Here is a 16,632-nt window from a genome sequence, read left to right on the forward strand (position 1 = left end):
AAAATTATTCTTTATAAAAGCTAATCAGTTGTACAACAAAATTCTTTCTAATTGATATTCTAACCATGTATCTAACTAAAATAAAATTTAATTTTGCCAATAAGGGCATTTTTATCTCTTGAAACACAATTAACTAATGCTCAAATATCAAAAGACATGTAATTTATCCAATATTTGCATTCTCTCTGAAGTGTGATTATTTAATATACACGTGTTAGGTAAAATGCCATTAACAGATACTGTTGTTAATCTATTTAGATGCTGCAAATATATAAACTAAAAGGGAAACCATACTAGTGGTGATATCTAGCTACTACCCATTAGCACTCTTATTATAGGTGGGTTTACAGATGCTTAATATTATTTCTAATTTAATAATAATTTAACACACACACTCACATATACTATATGGAAAAATAATTCATATTATTTACTACCATCACATGTTCAAACCACTCCTTATATTTCATATTCTGAATACTCAATGAAGTAGTAAAATACAGATTTACCATATGACCCAGGAATTATTTAGTCATGATAACTGAATAAATTATCTCCTAATTATTTATCAAAAGAAATGGAAAAATTACAAAAAGATATGTCCAAAAATATTGAGAGCAGCTTATTCATAACAGTGAAAACTGGTAGCATGAATGCCTATCAATAGCAGAATGGATAACTAAATTGAAATATATTCACAAAAGGTAATAAAAAAGAACAAATTACTACTACACACAACAGCCACATGGAAGAATCTCAAAAAAGTCAGCCACAAACATGTACCAACTGCATGATTCCATTTATATGGAGTCTAAAAATAGTCACCTATGCACCCCATCATTGTAGAAAACAAAGCTGATACAAAGCAATAGTATTCAAATAACTGCTAAAAGGGGAGGTGGGTAGATACGTTCACCACCAAAGTGATTGTCCCTACTTAAGTGTGGAGAAAAACCAAGGTAATACATCTACATGACATACTCAACTACATGTAGAATTCTTAACCTGGGCTACAAGTAGGAGATATATCTTTAAATCTATTTCTAAAAGGAACAAATTTTAAATTTGACCTACTGCATCTAATCAAGGTACTGTTGAATGCTCCACAGTAAAACATACATTTCATACCATATGAGACTCAATGTTTAGGCAATAGACAAAACACTGTAAGTCTGGCTTGTTCTCTAATATTAACTGAAGATCCTAATGGCATTTTAATAATACATATGTGTACATAAAGAGATATATTACATACATAACCTATTTATGTATATATGCAATTATTTGAATACTCTTGCTTTGCATCAGCTTTATTTTCTACCATGATATATATTTATGCATGTTTATGTATGTAATTTTATTTGGTTATTCCAGTGCATAAATAAATTAACTAAGTCTCCATTCATAATTGATGGTATAAGTTTTGCCTTTAAAAGTTACAGGTATTCTGGGCATATAACAAAACCTAAAGTATCTCAAAATGGGAAGCCATATTAAGGACCTCTATAGGATGACCAGACTCCCACAAGATGAATCCAGCAGAGGGTAAACAAAAGATAGAGTATGAGGATAATTTTTATCTCATCCTTGTCTCTGTGTGGAAGGAAATAAAAGAAAAAGTCTCTCATTAAGTCATTAAGGATCATGACCACAAGCCTGCCTTTAAAACACTGCAGTTGAATTCATACTACCAGTATGTCTAAAAGAGTGATTGGCAATGTTTTTCTGTAAAGGAACAATATATTAGACTTTGTGGACTATATCACAGCCACTCAACTCTACTGTTTTAGTGGGAAATCAATCATAAATGAAGCATAATGTGTCTGTGTTCCAAACAAACTTTATTCATAAAAGCAGGCATCAGGCTGAATTTGTTTTGCAGGCTGTAGTTTTCTCACCAATACCCTAAAACCCCTGTAATGAAAATCTAACTTAAAGTGGTCCCATGCTGTAATGATCCAGGGACATGGCAAAAGAAATTGTGATCATCTCTTGAGAAAGATACTTTAAACCTAGGCAAAGTTCCAAGGAACATGTGCTCACAAGGAAAGGAGCCACCATGAGCAAAAGTCAACAGAAACAACACATTACAGTGTAGATGTTGAAAGACAACAGTTAATGGAATTATAAGATATAAATTATAAAGTAAGAATACTTGTTTAAAGGAATAATAACATGTATTAAAACTATGCAGAAAGAAGAAGAGGCTATAAAAAAAACACCAGATAGTTAGAAAAAGAACTAATAAAATAATCACAAATTAAATATAGCATTATTGAAATTAGAAATTCAATGAGAAAATTAAAAAGCAGATTAGATACAGCTGAAGAGAGAATTCATGAGCTGAAATATCAATCTATAGAAATCATTCAGAGTGTGACACATAGACAAAAGAATACAGGACAAGGAGGAAAGAATGAGAAGATCTAAAATTTCTAATCCATGTTCCATGTAGAATATACAGAAAGAATGAGGGAAGTCAGAATTAGCATAAATAATGACCAAGATTTTTTCAGAAATTATAAAAGATATCAGTCCTCAGATTCAGCAAGCCAAATGGATACTTAGAAGTATAAAATTTCAAAAAAAAAAAAAAAAAAAAAGCCACACATAAACAGCAGAACACAAAATACAAAGTGATATACTGAATGTTCTCAAAATGCTGAAAGAAAATAACTATCGACTTAAAATTGTATATTGGGAAAAGCATTATTTAACAAGGTGAGCTAAGGACATTTTCAGATACCCAGAAATTGCAATAGTTTACAAAGCAAATACTCCCACTAATGGAACTTATAAAGAATATGCTCTATAAAGAAGTTATTGAATCCAAAGAAGATCTGAGAAAACAGTATATATGTGAATGAAACTAAGTCACCATTCACTTTATAAAGAATCAATAAAAATGCCTAACATTTGGGGGATAAAAAATGCAGGAAATAAATATGAGAAACAATATCATTTAACTTGGGAAGGTGGTTAGAGTTCAAGCATTCTAAGGTACATGTATTATTGGGAAGGAATATACAGATAATGACTAACTTTAGATTTGTTAGGTTAAATATTTCTGAAAAATGTCTATTATGACCTCTAAAGGAATAGTAATAATGTATAAAACTTTCAAACTAGAGGATGAAAAAAATGTAATAATGTTTGGGGAGTTTTAGTTGGATACAAATAGTTACAAGCATTTGCACAGAGATAGGAATAAATATAATGCTTGTAAAAAAAATCCAGCAACATTCACTGAATGTTCATTTCAAAAATATTAACATAGCTAACTCTGTAGTGGATTAAAAAGAAACCAGATATAATTTTGCATTTTATATCCAAAGAATAGTGATCCAAGTATGAATTGCTGCTCATTATTGCAGATGTTGGTAACTCAAATTAATAGTCAAAAAATGTAAACATTGTGAAATCTAATCTTCTTGTTCACTGGGCTTCCACAAACAATTGCAAAACAACAGCCTCACAGGAGGCCAATTATAGCAACATAGCCTCTAGGCTCACATAATCACAACATCTGTAAAAACCCCCTTCATGGATGGTTTACAGTAGATTTTATTATAGCTTTCATGTTGTAGTTGTACCAAAGGCTTTCACGTACTCAATAATATCAGCAAACAACCAATTGTATTCTAATTCTTAATTCTAATAACTTCCTGCACTGCCAAGATGACAATAAGTTATAAATAGGTCAAACACAAAATTATAAAGATGTCAAACAATCCAATGCAAAATCCTTTGAAAAGAGCCTGAAACTTTAATTTGATGAGAACTCCAATCCCATCAAACACTTTTCAAGACCTTTATACTAAATTAAAAAAAAAAAAATTAAATCCATTTCTAAATAAAGCAATCAGTTAATCATTGGCATCTACTAATATACTAGTGAAACATGGTTTATTCAAAAGTTGCCCTGGCTTTTCATTAAGGATACATTCTTCATCAGTGGTTAAACAAGATATAAAAATAAACACTTTTTTTTTTAGTGGAGAAAGGAAATCAAAAATCTTTTAAAATAAGGCTGAAATACATATCAGATCTTTGACCATTGCAATTCTGGTCAATATACACATCTTTACAGCTAGAAGAGTTGAGACAGAAGCACACTTTTTAGCTTTTATTCCAGAAGATACTTTTAGCATGGATCTCTTTTTATAAGGGTTTTATCTCATTGGATATATAAGGCATTTCCATGGGGCAGCTGTCTTAACCTGTGAAGGAGAGTTTGTGAGTACTTCCCAACACCTGCCAAATATGGTTGCAAATAACTTCTGAGAGAATGCAAACTGGGGATTTCAGAAAACCCCTTACTGTTATCACCCTTTGAATCATTCTTTGTTTTGATATCAGAGTTGTCTTTTGAACATGCAAACTATTAACTCATTCCCTTGCTCAAAATTATTTGTGTCCCTATCACCAACCAGCAAAACAACAAGAACAAAATACCCTGTATGGCACATAAGGTCATTATTTAATTATTTCATTATCTTTCATCTCTCCTTCTAACTGTTCGCTCACTAAAAATCATATTCTGATCCTACTGGGAACCAGCTCATCACGCAGCCAGATACATGTACATGCGGTTTTCTCTGCATAGGGCACCTTCTCTCTTCAATGTCCTCATCTACCTCAACAACTCTATCCAGCTTTGAGGTCTTAGCTAAAATGTCACTTCCCAGAGTAATATTTTGTTGCCCATGTCTCCCTTAGGCTGTTAGGTATTCCAATCTTTTTGCTTACAGGTGTGAAAAAAAATTTATATTGTATTTTTATCTGTGTGTGTGTATACACACTACATATATACACATAATTTAGTATGTAGCATAGTGCCTGAAAAGTCTATTTTAAATGACAAGGTACAAGGAGATAGATTAATAATAAGACTTGGTAGCTCTTCTAAAGTAATTTAACAAGAAAAAACAAGTAAATGTATAAAAATATTACAAGGAGTTAATAATAGAGTGGTATATGGAAAAAAAGACACGTATTACAAGCTGTGGACTATAGTTAACAGTTACATCTTAACAGTCTTTCATCAACAGTAACAAATGTACCACAACAATGCTAGGGATTAATGGTGGGGGGATAAGTGGTATGGGATGTTTGGGGTTTTTTTTTCTGGTTTTTTTCTTTTTTCTTTTTTTTTTTTCCTGAAGTAATGAAAATGTTCTAAAATTGTTCAGGGTGATGAATGTACTACTATATGATACTGTGAGACACTGATTGTATACTTTGGATGGAAGGTATGGTTTGCGAATACATCTCAATAAAATTGCATTAAAAAAAAATCAGGTTAGTTTTTACCACCTTGACTCATCTTTAAAACAATTTTCTTCAACAATCATAGCAGTATTTGTGGCTGGTCATTAAATATGGTTCCTGCCTCTCTAAGAAAAGGTATTTCAATAATTGCTTTAGCTTTGCTCGAAGCTCCTATTCATTGCTCATTTTATCAGCATTTGAAGCTGCTATGTTTTTATAAATACACATTAGTTGGGGTGATAACATAAATTATACTTTGTGGGGCAGTTGTAACAAAACTGTGATTAGTATTGACGGGATACGTGAAACAGATTTTTTTTAACTCTCAAAAGAACTTAAACTTTATGATCATATGATCAGTTATTCATTATACTGCTAAATTATTTACTCCCTTCTCTTTTTTTTTCTACCTCCTTACACATTAAAGTCAGAAAATGAGTACATTGAAATCCTGCAAATCTTTCTTTTAAACACATAACTGCTATTTTATCATTCTAAGAAATTTCATTTACTACAACATGATTGTTCATTCCTACCTTTAATTTAGAAACTGAATGACTCATACTAAGACATAAAACACATGGACTGACAAGGTTTATATTTAACAAGGTTGTCTTTGCTATTAAATACCAAATGAAATTTAGAAAATTATATTTATAAATAGTCTATTCTAAAATTGAAAAATAAGAAAATAAAGGAAGAAAATGAAAGATTTTCTTTTCCTTTGCAACTAAAAATATATTCATATAGTTTCTCATCAAAACTTCAAAATGAGAATTAGATCAACATTCTGAAATAGGTTTTGATAATCTAAATCCTAAATTCCATACAATTTTGAGTAATTATGGGATGAAACAATATAGTAAACTAATAGAACACAGTACCTGGAAAAGATTTCAAGACCTCAATTTTTCAGCTCCAGCTTTATGGCAAATATGGTATTTCTAATGAAGCAACTGCATCTCAGAAAGTTTAAGTGAATTTCCCTGGTTATATAACAGATGAAATCAAAAGTTAGGAAAAACTATGAAAAAAGAACAAGTATTTCAAGAGCTCAATATCATGCCACACTAATGTAGGGAGAAAAGGTTTGCAAGTATATAGCAGTGCAAAAAATCTTAATAACAAATCTAAGAAACAAGGGAGACTGTAGACACTGTTTACACAGAAATGTGTGGGATACATAACACAATTGTTTTATTATAAGTTGATAATAGGGAAAAATTCACCAAAAAATGAAAATTCATTTTTTTATGAAAAACATATACTTGAAAATGAGTTAATGAGGAGGGAAAAATACAGATTCCTTAACAAAAAATAGTTCAGGGACTCACTAGCTGATTTCATACCATAGATGAAGGATAACCTTTACTTCATCAGTCTTTAGCCCATACAGATATGAACTTATGTTTTCCCTATCTAAATGTGTTATCTTACCTTAGGTCACCTCCTCATAGAATTATGAATATGCTTAATAATTACAAGTCCTAGAAAAGACTTGCCCTGCCTTGGCATGTGCTACAGACACACCAATCAACAGCAACATGAACAGCAGTTTCCACCAGTCCTCTAGGTGGTCAGCTGCGTACAAATAGGAGCAAATTATACTAGGCCAGAAATGACCAATGTTTTATTACTTCGAAGTTGTTCAGGATAAAGAACAGCTAAAATGTCTGTGGTTTGTATCATCATTTTTACAGAAAGTATTTTAGCTACTTCCAACTTAGATTTTGTTGAACTAAATTCTCTTAGTTTATTTTAGTTACAAGTTCTGTCACTAAGTGAGAATATGCATTTTACCTGCTTTGAATACCCTGAACTAATGTTCTCCCTATATTCATGTGGCATGATATTTTATTACCTTTTCACACAAGTACATAGCAGTGGACTTTCATCTTATCCCCAAACTAATGACCCTACAGGTCTGTCTCTTTCAGCTTGTACATACCCCGAGCATGTTGACATCATCAGGAAATAAATCCAATTTCCTTTAGAAAGAGGCCAGAACCTGAGCAAATGAACAGCAATAATAATTATTACCTGAGCCTGAGTTTCAATTTCAAAGACTAAATAGATTATTTTATATCCTAGACAGAACACTTTGACTTTGTAATGATCTAGCAAAACATACTCTAACCTTTGGGTCTGCACAGTGCCCACTGAGCAATACCAGACTCTCAGGAAATAGCTAAAAATGAAGAAAAAAAATGCAAATACTTATGCTTGGAAGGACATCAAATTTTAAAAGGTTTATGAAGCCCCATGCTCCTTGACCTTCTCTTATTACTACTGCCCAGTGAACCCTTTCAAGATGAATGGTGTATATCTTTATCTATGACAGTCCTTTTAGCAATCACAGTATTTCCTGTAAGTTAGACAAATTGACCAGTCACTTAACAAGAAGAAAGGCCAACATCAATTGCAGCAAAGGTTACTCAATCCAGTTTTGTTCTATATTAAATTGTCATCAGATCTGAACAGTGATTTCATCAATAATCCATCTCACTAGAATGTTTCAAAATTTAGAAATCAACTGCCTGCTTTACAGGGTAAATGAAGTAGGTAAATAAGACACAACTCTCCATAGCAAACTCACAAGTTATTGAACCCATAATCATACTGGACCAAGATTCTCATTTATCATTTAAGCTAAAGGTGACATTTAGAAATAACTCTGTTGTTCAAACTTTTGTCCTCATAGAGATCACAAAGTGAATGCCACATGGACTTTGTAAATATGAGAAGTTTTGTTTCTGCCAAGCTAGCCAAATCATGAATATATGTAAAAGGAAAGCACATTGTGATATTATGATCTGCATCTAATAAAGAGGAGCCTGCGGACAGATTTAGAATGTCAAAATGTCTGCAAGACAAATGGGCCTGAGTTCTTCAAAGGTTAAATGCCAAGAAGAACAGAGGGAGGCAGAAGGATTCAGATTGGGGGACAATAAAGAGACATCCCCATCAATGCAACAGTGAGCCTTCATTTTATTGAAGATTGAAGGACAACTGCACAGCTGAAAAGGGCATTGTGAGGAAAACTGGGTAAATTTGAAAATCCTCTTGAATTAATGCTTATTTTCTTAGGTGTTGTAATGGTGATGTGGCTGTGTAGGAGATTATCTTTATTTCTGGGAAATACAGGCTGAAATAATTAGAAAAGAATGCAAAGACGTTTACAGCAAACTTTTAATGACTGGCAAAGTGGAAATGTGTGTGTGTATGTGTGTGTGTGTCTGCGCTCAAAGCTGTACAGACTAAACAACTGTGGGAGGAGTTCAACAGTTCATGAATCTAGGTTACAGGTACACAGGTATACATTTTTCAACTTTTCTGTGGGTTTAAAAATTGGCAATTAAAAAAGTAATTAAAAAATATTTAGATCATGCTATTCATCTGCTCAAAAATCTGTACTGGCATTCCATTTTTCTCAGAGCTGAAGCCAGTCTTTACAGTGGCATAAAAGGCCTATATGATCTGGTGTTTCCTAATCTCCCTGACCTTTTTGTCTATAAGACTTCCCTTTGGTTTCTTCACTCCTGAAACTCTGGCTTCTTTACTGTTTCTCAGACATGCTAAGCTTGTTCATTTCCCCATTCTAGAACATTCTTCTCTTCCGTGTCTTAACTCTTTATTTAAAGACATCTCAACAAGACCTCCCCTAAGAAACATTTAAAATTGTAACTCAGCTGCAACACATTTAATCTCCTGAGTATTTTCTTTCCATAGCACTTCTCAAATGTTACTTACTTGTTAATAGTATTTTCTCTTTTATACTTTTTGGATCCCTAAGTAAGCAACAAAAGGGCATGGATTTGGGCTCTTTTTTTTTTGTTGACTGAAAAACCTAGATGTGTTCTTGGTACATAATAGCTACTTAATTATTTCTTATAGAAAATTTAACAAATAAAGAACAGCCTCATGGTTTTTCTTGTAGTTAGAAAATGAAAGATCTGAGTGCACTTTTGTGGTGGAACATAAGGGTAGATAAATGCTCCAAGGAGGAAACAGCTCCAGCATGTGGAGCCAGAAGCCTGAGAGAAAATCCAAGGAATAAGGAGTTAGAATAAAAGCCAACTTCAAGGCAGAGTATCTATCAGTATTTGTTCACATTAACAATATGAATGAAGAGATGAAAGAGAGTGAAATAAATATGTTAACTATTCTCTAAATATTTTGTAAAGTATGAAAGATCATTTTCAATCCAAAAGATTAAAATATATATAATCGAGTGCGATGTGCAAAAAATATGTAATAAGCAATGTGCAAGAAATATACAAGTAGAATTTAAATAAGAAGACCATATAGGCTGCACTATTTAGTATGCTAAATCAATGATGGAACTCAGATTAATGTTGCAGATTTTCTGCCATCTGCCTTCAAAGATCATCTCTCAAAGAGCCTGGGTAATTATCAATGTTAGCTATACTACAATATATCAGGGGATGGTGAACAATCGAAGTACATGTTTGTCAAGTAGCAAAACCTCCTAACAAATTCTCAGTATTTCAAGTGGTAACAGCAGGGATGTAGTCATAAATTTGCTTGACACCACAGGAAATACACATTGGCAGGCAATGTATCACTGTGGCAACATGGAGTCATTTGAACTGTCTGGGAGTAGAGAGACAGTGAGCAATCTTGATGTTGGAAGGCATGAGACTGTCAGCCACTTCTCAGGGTATGGATCACATTGTCATCTTTCTTTTCCAGGGTGTTAATGTCCTATTTAAGAGGTTAATGATCAGTAGGACCAAAAGTGATCCCCATCTCTACCATATGATTCTGAACTCAAGGACAGACCTCTTGAGCCAAAAGCTCTGAGATCAAAATTTTATATAAAAGTGTTGGGAGGTTTTCCATGTCATTAATATATATCTCTGTTAATTTATAATATAGAATATACTGATTTGAAGCCTTAACTACAAACAAAATATTTATATGAAAAAAAATAAATTTTGAATTTCAGTCACTTGGCTTAAAAAAAAACTTCTGGAAGGCAACCAACCTCAGAATCCCAACCCTTTCTGCTTTCAAACACATGGCCTACTGGAAAACAGCTAATGGATGTAAAAGTAATCACGTTGAGTAGCCTATTCTGGAAAACTCCTTTCAATGATGTTAAACAAGAGTTAATGATTAAGTAACCAATTGTGTAGTCCCTTAGTTGGCACTTAAATGAATGAGCCCTTTAGGTTATCACTGGACCACCATTTCACATTGGATTTTGATGGTAAATGAGTTTAACTAGATATTTATCTCATTTGTTCAGGAAGCTTTCCCATGAGAAATAGTCCCTTTGCTTAGGGAAAGACACTTTCTAAGCAAAATTCTATCATGTATGTTTACCCAGAAAATTTCTAATAGTTATACCTAGGCATTCACTAATATCAAGGTAAAACTAGCTCACCTGATTTATTAATTTCAGCAAATAGTTATTGATGTCTACTGCATACAAAGCACTGCCTGTAGCTTTTGTTCCCCATTATTTATATCCAGTGAATATCCAAAAAGTATTTTCATATTTAGTTTTACTTACTAGTAGTTTAATTCTAAATAAGAAATATTTAAATTAATACTGTTAATTTTAATCTAAAAGTATTTTAATGATTACTTGCAGTGTATATATGCATATAATTAATTTTAAGCATCTTGGAAAATGATATAATGTTAACAAGCAACATTTCAGTAAACTGGATATTTCATTTTATATTGATCTAATCTTAAATTGCATGTTCTTGTCACTATTTTCATTTCAAGTAAATACAAAAACTTATGAATATGTCAAAAGACATGCTAGAAGTTAACTGTGAACAGAGGTGATGTAAATGTACGTACTACTACTGTACGTGTGTTCTTCTTTTATACATTGAATTGCTACCTAATTTGATTTTTATGTAAGCAGGATTGAAAACTATTTGAAGAAATGAATATATCAAATTGTTACCATTAATACATTTACAATATTATTTTATTTTCAATCACTTAGTTGACTCATACTTCTTTTTCATACTCAAGGACCTATTTAATCTGTAACAGGGTCCAAGTTAGAGCATAGTATTTTTAAGTGATTAGAGTTTAAATAATTATTGCTGTATTCAAAAATCAAGTCAAGTCAAAGATTTGTTTGCTAATGGGAAATGATAACATTCAAAGAGCTATATTTTAACTCCAATTGTAATAGTCCAGTTTGGTCCTAGTTTTGCTAAAAATCTGATCTTCATGAAACTATTCTACATGTGAATTTACAGAATACATTTTCTGTTGTACTGGAGTTGAGTGTATCTTAAAGAGTAAGGTTAGTATTGATAACAAGTCACTTTTATCCATGTTCTCCAGGGAACAGAGTAATGTTGTCAGTTGGAAATTGGCAAATGATTGTTTCAGTCTGACTTTTGGACTTTATCATTATTCAGAACTTTCTAGAAATCTCTATTCTATCCAATGACTAAATACAGCATGAAAATTGGATTTCTTTTAAACTCCAAGTACTTTGAGAAAAGTAAACATGACATCATTTCCTTTTAATAGTGAACATTAATGTATACTTTTCAAAAGTAAAATTAATGCTAAAGCAAGGTCAATATTTATGGGCTAATACTTTTTATCCTCAAATATATTGAATATACTGAAATATTCAGTTCAAGATCACTTGGATAGATAATTATTTATAATGTAGAAACAGACAGTGTCCTTTGGGATTTATTCTATTTTTTAAAATAATAAAAAATATTAGCTCCATGTGAAAGGAAAAAAACATCAGTATTTATAATATGGTGCCTAACAAAGCTATGAAATTTAAAATGTGTTTTCATTTTTTGCTTCACAGAAGGTAAAAAATAAAGGAGAAATTCATATAAGTATCCCAGAACAACAGGTTTCCTTTTTATACTTTTGCTCCATGGTCAATTTTTCAAACTTTAAAAAAAAAAAAAAAATACACACACACACACACACACACACACACACACACACACATAAATTGACTATAAGAGACTCTTCATCATAATTAATATTATGAAATAAATATATTTTATAATGAAAACATTCCCATAGATAACATTCCCATAGATAATATATAAAGTATTTTCCTCAGTTATAAAAATTAACATTGGCATTCTTCAATTTAATAAATATTGAATGCAAATTGCACATGAGACACTTCTAATAAGAAGAATGAGTAAACGGTCATAATCAAAGAACCTTAATGTTTATTATAAAAACATTTCAAAACACAGTATGAAGCCATCTAAATATGAATAAAAGAAAATTTGGGTACTATGGAAAAGTTAGCACTTATTATAATTCAACATATAATAAGGAAATACATATAGCCAACGCAAAATAGCTAATTTAAAACATTGATAAATTAAGTGGTAGCCATCAAATTTCAATCTCTAGGTAATCAGGTTTGGAAATTTTAATATTATACAAATACCTGTTTTCCTCAGATTACTCTATCTAATCCCAATCAAAAATCCAGCATTATTTTTTTTTCCTGGAGTTTGGAAAAGTCATTCTGAGGTTCATGTTGAAGAATAAAAGTCTAATAATGGCTAAGACAATTTTGAAGAAGTATAATGATTCCAAATTTGGTTTTGAAAGAAACTGCTAAATTACAATAATTAAAATTGATATTCATGCAATAATCAACAATAATATTAATGAAACAAAATTCAGAGCCTAAGTAAGACCCAATATATCCAAGAATAAAGATATTATCACATACTTGTGGGAAAGGAGCAATGAATGCTTTTGAGACTTTACAAGAAGATTCCTTACAATTCCTCATAATAAAAATTAAATCCTACATAAATTTACAGTTAATTGTTAAATAAAAACACAAACAACAACATTAGGAGAAATAAGCAATTGTGATGGATGGTGAGAAATGTCTTTCTAAGAATGAAAACGATGGATTATTAACAAATGTGGAAAGGCAACATATTTAAATGCATAAATCTTTGAATTTCTATAAGTTAAAATCATAAAAGATATTAAAAGAAAAACTATATATAAGGTGGGCAATAAAAAGCCTGTTCTTAATAAGGAAAAAAAAAAAAACTAAGCCACTCAGAAAAATGAATAAACGGTATGAAGAGATCACTCACACAAACATACACAAAGACACACAAGTAAATGGACAGAAATTATAAATAATCCAACTTTATGTAATAATCTTCAAATTAAAATAATACATTGTTTTTCAAAAATCAACTTATCCAAACTTACCCTCATCATCATCATATTCAATATTGAAAAGAATGTGGTGAAAATAGCACTTATATACAACTAATGGGAGTATAAATTAGAATAATAGTTCTGTAAAACAATTTGTCAGGAATTGTACAGTTAGCCTTCCCTTTGCCTAATAAATATCTAGCTAGAAATATAGCCTTATAGATAATAAGATGTAAGTATAATATTGTTTACTGTAATAGTATCTCTTATTTAAAAATGGAGTCAAACCAAATGTCCTATAGATTATTTAAAAGAAAACATGGGCATTCAAATAATGAAATAGTTACTGTATTTTCTAAAGGTTCTCAAAAGCACACTCACTACCGTCATATAAAGGTACATTGGGTAAGTAAAATAAATTAGATCTGATATTCTTTTAAAAGGTCAGTTGATAGCAGGGCAGGTTTTCTTTGTGGACCTCTTCTGATGGTGAAGCAGATGTTTTTTAAAACATGATTGGCCCAAGGGAGTTGCAATTTCAATGAAGCGAACTGAAAACGATTCTTTGCATAGCTTCTGTTGAGGGGAAAAATGTCTCTTTCCAGACCACCAAAGAACTAATACATGAAAGTTGGGGCATATGTTTCATTTTCTCCTCCAGGGCAGCTAACAAATTAGTAGAAGGAGCTATTCTAAACTCACATATGAAATTTTGCCCCAGAGACTGAATCTGCATATGAAAAATCACTCCCAATAATGGAACACATCAAGCTGCTGTGACTAAAATGCCTGGAAGGAAAATGTTGAAGGCTTTATAATTTTCCAGTATTCCCTAGAGTGAAAAAGAAAATGTAAAAAATTAAAAAAAAAAACCCTCCCCTTATTATCTGGTCACTATTCACAATCTTATTTGCTAATAGAGAGTGTGGTCCATTACAATCAGATCTCATTTTCTGTTTTATAGCTTTATACAGGGCCTACTTTAAATGCATCTCAATGTGGACGAGGCACTACATCAGGTTCGTCTCTCTTGATTCTTCCATTTTAATGATTGCTACATGTTGTAAAACTTGGAATTTTATCATTGCATCCCTCATATCTGATTTAAATTTTTTTAAATTCAGCTTCTGAAAATATATATATTTTGTCTATTGGATGAACTGCTGAAAAACCCTAGATGTGTTCTAAAAGCAAAAGACACATCCTGATAATTCATAAAATTCTTTTTAAATCAAAGTTCTAACACTGAACAATTTGAAAGTATTCTATAGCTATTTAAAATTGGGAAATGCCAATTACTAATGGATTCTCTCTCTCTCTTATCTGGCCTAGTATATATTTAAGGATTTTCAGCCATCAGTGGCAACCGCTATTAGCTTTTGGTTTTGCAGTTGAATTAATTTCAAGAAGTTTAACTATCCCACATTGCACACTGAAGCATTCATTCTGTTTGTTATAAAAGCATTTAAAGAAAAAAATTATCATTTTTGAGAGCAGAGTGGAAAGTGATGCTTAAATTTGCCTGACAAAAAAAAACACCCAAGATAATGTGCAAGGGAGAAATGCAAAAAGCAATATAGGCTACTAGGCTCAATTTCTGAAGAGTCAATTTCCTTCATAGGGTGCAAACTCTACCAGCAGAAGGGGACATTTGTTGCCATTTGTTAAATTTTCAAGAAATTCACTACAATCTTTTCACAAGGAGAAAAGAAGTTCAATAGAAATAATGCTTACAGACCATTAGAGTTAACCGAACCAATAAACCAATAAACTGACAGGAAAGGCCATTGTTCTGTCATGATGTAACAAACACTGTGTTTCAAATGTAAATTAAATTCACACACACACACATATTTTACCTGCAGTCCCGAACCAATTGTGACCAGCACTGATGAACTAGATTATTGTAACAGGATTCAGAGTCTCCAGGAAAAATGTCCAAATTATTTGATCTCCATCTTACAATCCCAGGAAAATCTTCCACCAGACCCAGAGCAGAAACAAAGCTCAACCCACATGGGGAAGACATCCGTTTTACCCCACGGGAACTGGGACTAAGGAAATAAAAAGATGATTCCTAAATCTTGCCTGTTGGTGTGTCTTTGAATTTCCAATGTTCATGTAGAATAAACAGCACAAATCAGAAGTCCCCACTGTCTTAAAGCCCATGGATACAAAGAAGGCATTATTGAAGACGAATTCAGTAAATCTATTTTAATTCCACAATCTATTATAGAGATTAAATAATTTGGTATGGGAATTATGCCTTCACTCCTTATTGAATATTTTACATCATGGAAGCTTTACAAATTCTACCTACTACCATAACAAGAAAAACTCTTCCCCGTGTATTGGATACATTAACAGATTCAGGGTGTAAGTTTCTAGACAGTGCTTCGGGGAAGATAATTCATTAAGTAGACTCCTGTTCCTAAAAGATAAAACTTCCTCACACATTTTAACACTTTATTCAAAAATACTCATTCATTATTTCTCACCAAAGAATGTTTTAATTATGATTAACCAATGTTAATTATGATTAACAGTTATCTAATGGATATCTACATTTTCATATCTATTCTTAAAGAACTGCACTTGGTTAATACTGCCAACACTTATAAAGCACAGTATTTCAAAGATTCATTTTGAGGAGGTGAAAATTAATGGAAACTGAGAATAGAAGATGGGAGGGCAAGGAAGATGAAAAGAATTTGATTTTTGTTTTGTTTTGTTTTGTTTTAAAAAATCACCAGATAGAAATAAAGGTATCTATTAAAAGGATCAAATAATTTTAAAATTATGAAGACTGTTATTTATATTCAGAGACCACAGTTCAACTTTTTATGCTAGTGGGACAATGATAAGGAAATAACTGCAGACTATAAATTAGAAAATGCTCTCATATAAAGAGAAATTGTCTCATTGAAATTATATACTGAGAAATATATCAACAATTCTACAAAGCATATTCAGGAGCAAAATGCAACAATATCCTTATTAATTTTTAAACACTATGCAAACTGCATTAATAAGAATGTTACATTTGTAAAGCATTTTCACATACACTATAACATTTTGTTCTTATAACAATACAATGAACAAGCATACTAATATTTGCAAATAACAAATTTAAACATAGTGTCATTAACTTTTTGACCTTGAAATATTGTAGAGATTTCC

General features: G+C 31.6%; 1 protein-coding gene across 3 annotated transcripts in view; it reads right to left on the reverse strand.

Annotated features, from left to right (window-relative positions):
* Positions 1-16,632, reverse strand: part of THSD7A (thrombospondin type 1 domain containing 7A) — a 454,120-nt gene that overhangs the window by 388,328 nt on the left and 49,160 nt on the right. The window contains exon 1 of one of the 3 annotated variants that reach the window (XM_037836796.1): positions 7,220-7,238. The exons of the other annotated variants lie outside the window; for them this stretch is intronic. The gene's annotated coding sequence lies outside the window, so the exon portion shown is untranslated. Of the gene's footprint in view, positions 1-7,219; positions 7,239-16,632 lie in introns of those variants that run through there. 3 annotated transcript variants of the gene reach the window in all.

This window comes from Choloepus didactylus, chromosome 5 (assembly GCF_015220235.1).
Source record: "Choloepus didactylus isolate mChoDid1 chromosome 5, mChoDid1.pri, whole genome shotgun sequence".
NCBI classification, from domain to species: domain Eukaryota; kingdom Metazoa; phylum Chordata; class Mammalia; order Pilosa; family Megalonychidae; genus Choloepus; species Choloepus didactylus.